At 38.1% G+C, this 7,543-nt stretch overlaps 1 pseudogene; it reads right to left on the reverse strand.

Moving 5' to 3' along the window:
* Positions 1–6,351: 6,351 nt before the first annotated feature.
* Positions 6,352–7,327, reverse strand: LOC145008301 (protein FLX-like 1; annotated as a pseudogene).
* Positions 7,328–7,543: the final 216 nt, after the last annotated feature.

Genomic DNA, 7,543 nt, shown 5'->3' on the forward strand with positions numbered 1-7,543 from the left:
ACTTCAAAGCAACCAAAGTTTCTGTTGAGGGGGAGAATCCAAGTTCATCCCCAACATCTAAAGGTTCAGATGATAGGGAAAACACTGATCCAAAAGAAACAAGTGATAGTCAAATCGAGGGGGAGAAACCAACTTCCACAAGAAATGCAGACTCTGATGCTGACATAGATTTCACTTCGCCAGTCGAGGGGGAGAAGGAGAAAGAAAGTGATAGTTCTACTGATGAAGGTGAGGGTGATCTGTCAGATGTTGAAATAGAAGTAGAAGCTGAATTGAATCCAGAATATGATCCAAACTATCCTCCATTAGTGAAATGGACAAAGGACCATCCCAAAGAGCAAATTATTGGTGAAACTTCAGAAAGTGTTCTTACTCGATCTCAACTGAAGGCGAAACAAACTGCATTATACTCTAAAGTGGAATTTTGTATGTTTAATATGTTTATTTCCAAAATTGAGGCGAAAAATGTAAATATTGCACTTGATCATTCAGATTGGGTTCAAGCAATGCAGGATGAGCTCCATAAGTTCGAACGCAACAGAGTTTGGAGGTTGATTCCTACACTGAAAGATGATTCTATTGTCGGCCTGAAATGGGTGTTTAGAAATAAGCTGGACAAAGAGGGGAATGTCATTCGTAACAAGGCTCGGTTGGTAGTAAAAGGTTATTGTCAAGAAGAAGTGATAGATTATGAAGAAACCTTTGCTCCAGTAGCAAGCTTGGAATCTGTTAGAATCTTCCTTGCATATGCTGCTCACAAGAACTTATAAGTTTTCCAAATGGATGTCAAATGCGCTTTCTTGAATGGAGAATTAGAAGAAACCATCTATGTTGAGCAACCGCCTGATTTTGTGAATGAAAAATACCCCGATCATTGCTATGTGCTGGATAAAGCTGTCTATGGGCTAAAACAAGCACCGAGAGCCTGGTATGAAACACTTACTCGCTTCTTGAAAATGTCAAAATTTAAACAAGGTTCGGTAGACACAACCTTCTTTCGTAAGAAGGAAGGCGAACATTTGATGATTGTTCAGATTTATGTTGATGATATCATCTTTAGCTCCACGAATCCTAGCTTAATAGCTAAATTCAGGAAGTTGATGGAGACTAAATTTGAAATGAGCACAATGGGTCCAATTAACTTTTTCCTTGGTTTAAATATTAGACCGGGACCAGAAGGTATCTTTATAAACCAGGAGGCATACACCAAGAACTTACTGACAAAATTTGGAATGAAGGGTGATTCAAAAGTGAAGGTTCCTATGGCATTTGGCACTAAGCTAACCCCATCTCTGGAGAAACCTACTGTGGATATAACACTTTATCGTCAAATGATAAGGTCCCTTATGTATCTAATAGCTAGTAGACTAGATATTATGTTTACTCTTTGTTACTGTGCCAGGTTTCAAGCCAATCCAAGAGAACCTCACATGCTTGCTGTGAAGAACATTTTTCGATATCTGAAGAAAACTTCATCTCTCGGTCTCTGGTATCCTGCAAGATCTGGATTCTTCATCCAAGCCTTTTCTGATGCTGATCTAGGAGGATGTGGACTAGACCGAAAGAGTACTACAGGCGGATGCCAGTTTATTGACGGGAAACTTGTTAGTTGGCAGTCCAAGAAACAAACCTGTGTTTTGTTATCTACAGCCAAAGCTGAATATATTGCTGCAACATCTTGCACCTCTCAAGCGGTTTGGATTCAAAGTCAACTAAGAAATTATGGGCTAAGTATGAAGAAGATTCCTCTCTATTGCAACTCTGAAAGTGCAATTAGGATTTGTCATAATCCAGTGCAACACTCAAAAACCAAGCACATTGCACTTAGGTATCATTTCATCAAGGATCATGTAGAAGATGGGAATGTGGAAGTACACTTTGTTTGATCTGCTGATCAACTGGCTGACATCTTTACTAAAGCCTTACCAGAAGCAACCTTTAACAAAATCTTACAAGGCTTGGGCATGATGGAAGGAGAGTCGGTACCGAACCCTCAAACCTCTCATTAAAAATTAGACAACCAAAATGAACAGACCGCTCGGTCTATTTCGGCTCTAGACTTTTAAGGAACCGAAATGGACAAACCGCTCGGTCTATCTCGGCTCCATAATTATCTGGAACCGAAATGAACCGAATGCTCGGTCTATTTCGCTTCACTCATTTAAAGATAAGGTTTCGGTTGTATCTTTTTTGCATATCTTTCTTTTGATTTGAACTTAATTATTCTATCTTTCTGTTTTTATTCTTTTTCAGAAAATTTCAAAAATCCAAAAATATTTTATCTATCTGTTTTATTCCTTTTCAAAAAATTTCAAAAATCCAAAAAATATTTTTTCTATCTGTTTTTATTCTTTGTCAAAAAATTTCAAAACTCCAAGAGCATTTTATGTTTCTGTTTTTATTATTTTTCAGAAAAATTCAAAACTTTCACTAAGTTTTATTTGTCTCGTTTGTTTGTCTGTTTGTTTTGTTTGGTGTGTTTCTTTATTCTTCTTAGGTGATATAAATACCCGTATAACCGACTGTGGATCTAAGGAAGGTATGATTCAATTCCAAAATGAACTAGTTAAGGGTCCCTAGAAGCATGCTGATGCATGTTGTCTTAAGCCTCTACGATCTTGAGCAGGCCTTAATGATTCGATCTACACCTATCGTTTCTTTCAAATCAGGCTAATTTATACTACTCGGTCTAGAGCTACCTTACTCTTCTCATATGAGTTAAGAGTTTCTCTGCTCTGTCAGGATTATCTAGTAGAAGGTACATTTGGTTCTTTAGCCACCTCCTTATATTCTCCATCTACTTTCGGTTCACCAATGTAACCCTTGACACTCTCGGTATTTACCACTGAGGTTTATGGTTACACAACATCTGTGTTTGTGATCTTAGATACGTTTACCACGTGCTGATTGAAACCCAATATCCAACACCAAAAATGAATTGACGGTGAATTATATATTCAAGAACTTACTGGTTACCTTAGGAAATCTCTCTTTATATTTTTGTGTGATCTTTTATGAAATTGTCTACTGCCAAGGCATTTCTTCCCAAAGAGATCCAGTTTATTTTTTTTTAGATTTCTGATTTCTCTATAGTCACTAAAATAATATATCCCACCTAGCTGTTCTACAGACCACATCGGTCTCACAGGTACTTCTTCCAACGTTCGGTTTTATGTTAAAACTTGAAGTTCGGTTGAAGATAAGCTACCCTAAGCCTATGATTAAAAGAAGCCTTTCAATGTTTATTAACAAACAGTTTATCATATTTTTCGGGAAACCACACAAGCACTTTAAGTCTTTGTTGACTTTGAAGGAAGTGATTCTTGCCCGAAATCCTCTGCTTTCTATCTAATACTAAGACATCACTCACATCCCATACACATTTGATTTGTTTCTTTATCTTTGTCACACTTATGCACGAAAATTTTTATTTTCCAACATTTTGGTTACAGTGTGGTTTGAGTTTTGGGTTATCTATTGCAACCAAACAAGGGGCTATTGTGGAATTTCAAACGTCGATTGAAGATAAGATTTAGGCGCGTGAATTTGATCGGTTTCTAAACCCATGCGTGCTGACGAATACCTGAGAGTAACCACACTGTCACATCACGCTTTTTCAGGCGATGTTTTAGTGATCTCATCATTATCATCACGGTTTTCTCTCTCCAGGCAATGGTGTATAAAGGGTTGAATGTTTTATTTGTCTTTTACCAGCACTCAATTCTCTCAAACTTAAACAACAAGTAAACACTGTTCATCTTCTTCTTCATTCATCAATGGCGACTTCCTCTTGAGTACATGATTAGACGGCATCATCATCCTTGCTCACCATTAAACCTAACCAAAATATGATCATCGAACTTAATCCGTTCTTGTATGACTCATATATGCTGCAGGTTGTGGAATGTTTAAAATATTCCCCCTGGTTATAGCCCTAACCCAGGTTGAAGCATTCCCAATGTCGCTGTTATCACAGGTTTATTCCACGGCGACTTATGACAAAAACAAAGACCGTATCTATTTTACCATCCACAACAAGAAGACTTCGATTTCAAAGGTGAAGTTCAATTTTTTTGTTTTAAACATTACTAAAACCATGAAATTAATCATCATATAATAAAACCACGAATCACTTGTCTCAAATGTAAAAGTGAATGTATCAAATCAATAGATGTCAAAACATATCAAAACATCTGAATAAAAACTACCAGGATAAACCGAAGCTGTGGTGTGTGCCATGCCATCAACCCGAGCTCTTTCCCCTACTAGCCGAAGTACCTAAAACCAAAAACTGAAACTCTAAGCACAAAGCTTAGTGAGCTCCCCCAAACTACCATATACCACACAATAACATATAAAGCAACTATTGGGCCTTACCCACTGCATCGGACCAAAGTCCGGAACTAACCAGGGCCTTGCCCTCTGCATCGGACCGAAGTCCGAAAACTGCATCGGACCAAAATCAATCTCAGGGTAAAATGACTATTTTACCCATGGTGAAAGTCAACATCCTGGTCAAAGTCATCTTTCAGTTGACCGGACTCGCCAAGTTGGGCTGCCAACTCGTCGAGTCCCTATCATCCTTTCTAATCCTCTACCCACTTCTACTCGTCGAGTTTGGCAAATACTCGATGAGTTCTTCTTCGATACTAACATCAAGTCTAACTTCATCCGACTCGCTGGGTAGTATGAACAACTCGTCGAGTTCTCCTTCATCATATGAACACATCCAGTCCGTGACTCGCCGAGTTGTAGGAACAACTCGTCGAGTCTGTTCTTGAGGCAAGAAGATTGCCTTGGACTCGCCGAGTCACGGCGTGGACTCACCGAGTCTCCTACATGCCACTTCAATAAAGTCGCTTTTAGTCGGTCTCAGTGCATCCAATTCATAGTTTTGGCTTCTAGGGCTGGTTTTGCACGTAAAGTTTCCAACTTTACATGCATGCACATGAGAATTGGGTTAAAAGACCCAAATCATCCAACACTAAGCACTTAGGGTTTGGAACAAGGCTATATTTGCATAAAGGTAGCTATATTGAGTTCCTAGAGCTCAATAACATCCAGATCTATGGTCTCCATCCTAAGGAGAGCTCAAATCTCGAGTTGAAATTATATAAGGCTCCAAAAGAGACATAAACAAGCATAAAAGAGGGTTTAATGGAAGAATAACGAAGGTAGTAACTTTATTACCACAATATGAAGCAGATGGAAGCTAGTTCTTGGATCTCCTTCCTCTTCTATTGATCCTCTTTCCTGCCTTCTCTTCTACAACTCCCAATCTATCACAAAACTTACAAGCTCAACAATAGGGACTAGGGTTTTATAGAGAAATGCTCTAAAGGTGCTGGAGTTTGGGATGGGAGGCTATAATGACGTTTAAATAGAGTACAAACCCTGGGATTTAGGGTTTCATCCAGACAGACGGACTCGTCGAGTCTAGAATATAGACTCGTCGAGTCGCTCGCTAAAAACGTGTGCAAATCTCGCCTCTACTCGACGATACTACTAGAAAAACATCCTTTTACGATGTGCAATGTGTGTCATAAAATGCTCAGGCGACGCGCAAATGCGTATCAAGGAAGGCCCTGTCATAACGAGAGATGACACGCTTTTGCGCGTCGTCTATTTATGACGCTCATTTATCACATGCAATGCATATCAAGGAAGACCCTGTCATAAAGGAAGACGACACACATTTGTCTATCGTAACCTTACGATGCGCCTTTAGGACACACATTGTGTATCATTAAAGCCCATGTCATAAATGAAGATTACACGCATTTGCGTGTCATAATATTCAACAACCATTTATCATATGCATATACGACTGCCTTTACGATACTCTTTTGTGCATAGTACAAAAACATAGAAACACATATATACCAAAGCAATAAATTTCATCCAATAACATCATGTCAAAAAAATTTAATACATTGATATTAAAGGAATATGATTCTACATTGTTATTAAGAGGTTTTCCCTAACTATATAACCTAATACTACATTGCTATAAAGGGGAACCTTCTTGTTTCAGTAACTCGTCATTAAGTTGTATGAACAAGCTCTAAAACCCTTCATGTACCCAACCAGTCATCATGTCTCTTAACTTCAATATCAATCCCAACAGATGGCATCAAATTCGAATCTTGACTTGTGTTCATATATTGTGTAGTTTCCTCCTTTGACACTTTCTGTGATGAAAGATCTACATTGGGTCCCACTTCACTTTCGCCTTTTCATTCACTTTTTCTTTGATTTCTTCACCACCATCACTATGTTTTCCTTCTTATTTGTTCACCTCAGTCTTATTAGTCTTTAACTTCTAGCATTTGTTGTAAGACAAAAATATCCAAAATAGCATGCATAATAATTTAATAAAGGTCTTATATAAGATAACATTTTAAACAAACGTACACTTCAATTCAAAGCACCATAAGAGTCCACATCTTAGCATGAGATAGTCTATCACTCTATCTGTATCCTTGAGCCCTTTGAATATCATATGATCCCCAAGATCAAGGCATAGGCCCATATTGAGGGTAACCTTCTGCAACAGACTGCACCTGATTGTAACAGTAATAAAAAAAAAATTGAGACCCAAAAAGAAACACACCCCAAGAAAGTAACTAACAAAATGAGATAACTTACAAGATTCATTTTATTCATGGAACTAATGCCATAACTTGTAGGGTAAGGATTCCCTAAATAGTTAGCTTCAGCATTAACATAATTTGGGTTATATCCTGTGTATGAAGAGCACCCAAGAAGTCAAGCACTGATAACTTCCAAAAATAACCATCAACAACACTGAAACTCAAGTAATGACCTACCTGGATTTTGATTGGCTGCAGTTACAGCTACAGCAGCACGGGCCTGTTTTTCAGCATTAGCCATCTCAGCACGCAACTTTTCCAACTCACAAGCCATAGAGAGTAAATTCTTCTCCATCGCTTGACCATGTTTATAGTTCTCTGCATTCCCCTTCTTCTCATGTTTAATTGCAGCCCTTCAAGAAGGAAATATCATTTGATTACATCATCCATATGCAATGTAACATGTTTATAGGGACATGAATGATGAAGTCACCTTGCATGTTGTAATTCTTGTCTAAGCCCATGAATTTCTGACTTCAGACCTGGGACATGCTCAAGTCAGTAGTAGCTCTAGCAAGATCTTGAGTTGTACCCTGAACTTGACTAGTAAGTTTTTGGCGTGTAGAAGTCAACTCCTTAATATCAGCATGTAATTGTATAAGCTCGGCACGCATAGCTTCTACTCCATGAAGATCGTGCTCCATTTTTGCTGACTTCTCATACAACTCCCTCATAGTTACAGATTTGTACGTTTGAAGACAACCAACCACCAAAAAAAGAATCCCAAGAGAGAAGAGAATTCCATTTTATTTTTTCACTAAAACTGCATACGACCGCCAACTGTTGCAAGATAGTTGCAAATTTGTGAACCTACAAGGAAAAAAACACAAATAATTCTTTTCAAGTTAAAAATACAAGTTGTAAATAAACAAATCAATGAGATAGTATGT

This window comes from Lactuca saligna, chromosome 8 (assembly GCF_052625555.1).
Source record: "Lactuca saligna cultivar CGN05327 chromosome 8, ASM5262555v1, whole genome shotgun sequence".
Lineage (NCBI taxonomy): Eukaryota > Viridiplantae > Streptophyta > Magnoliopsida > Asterales > Asteraceae > Lactuca > Lactuca saligna.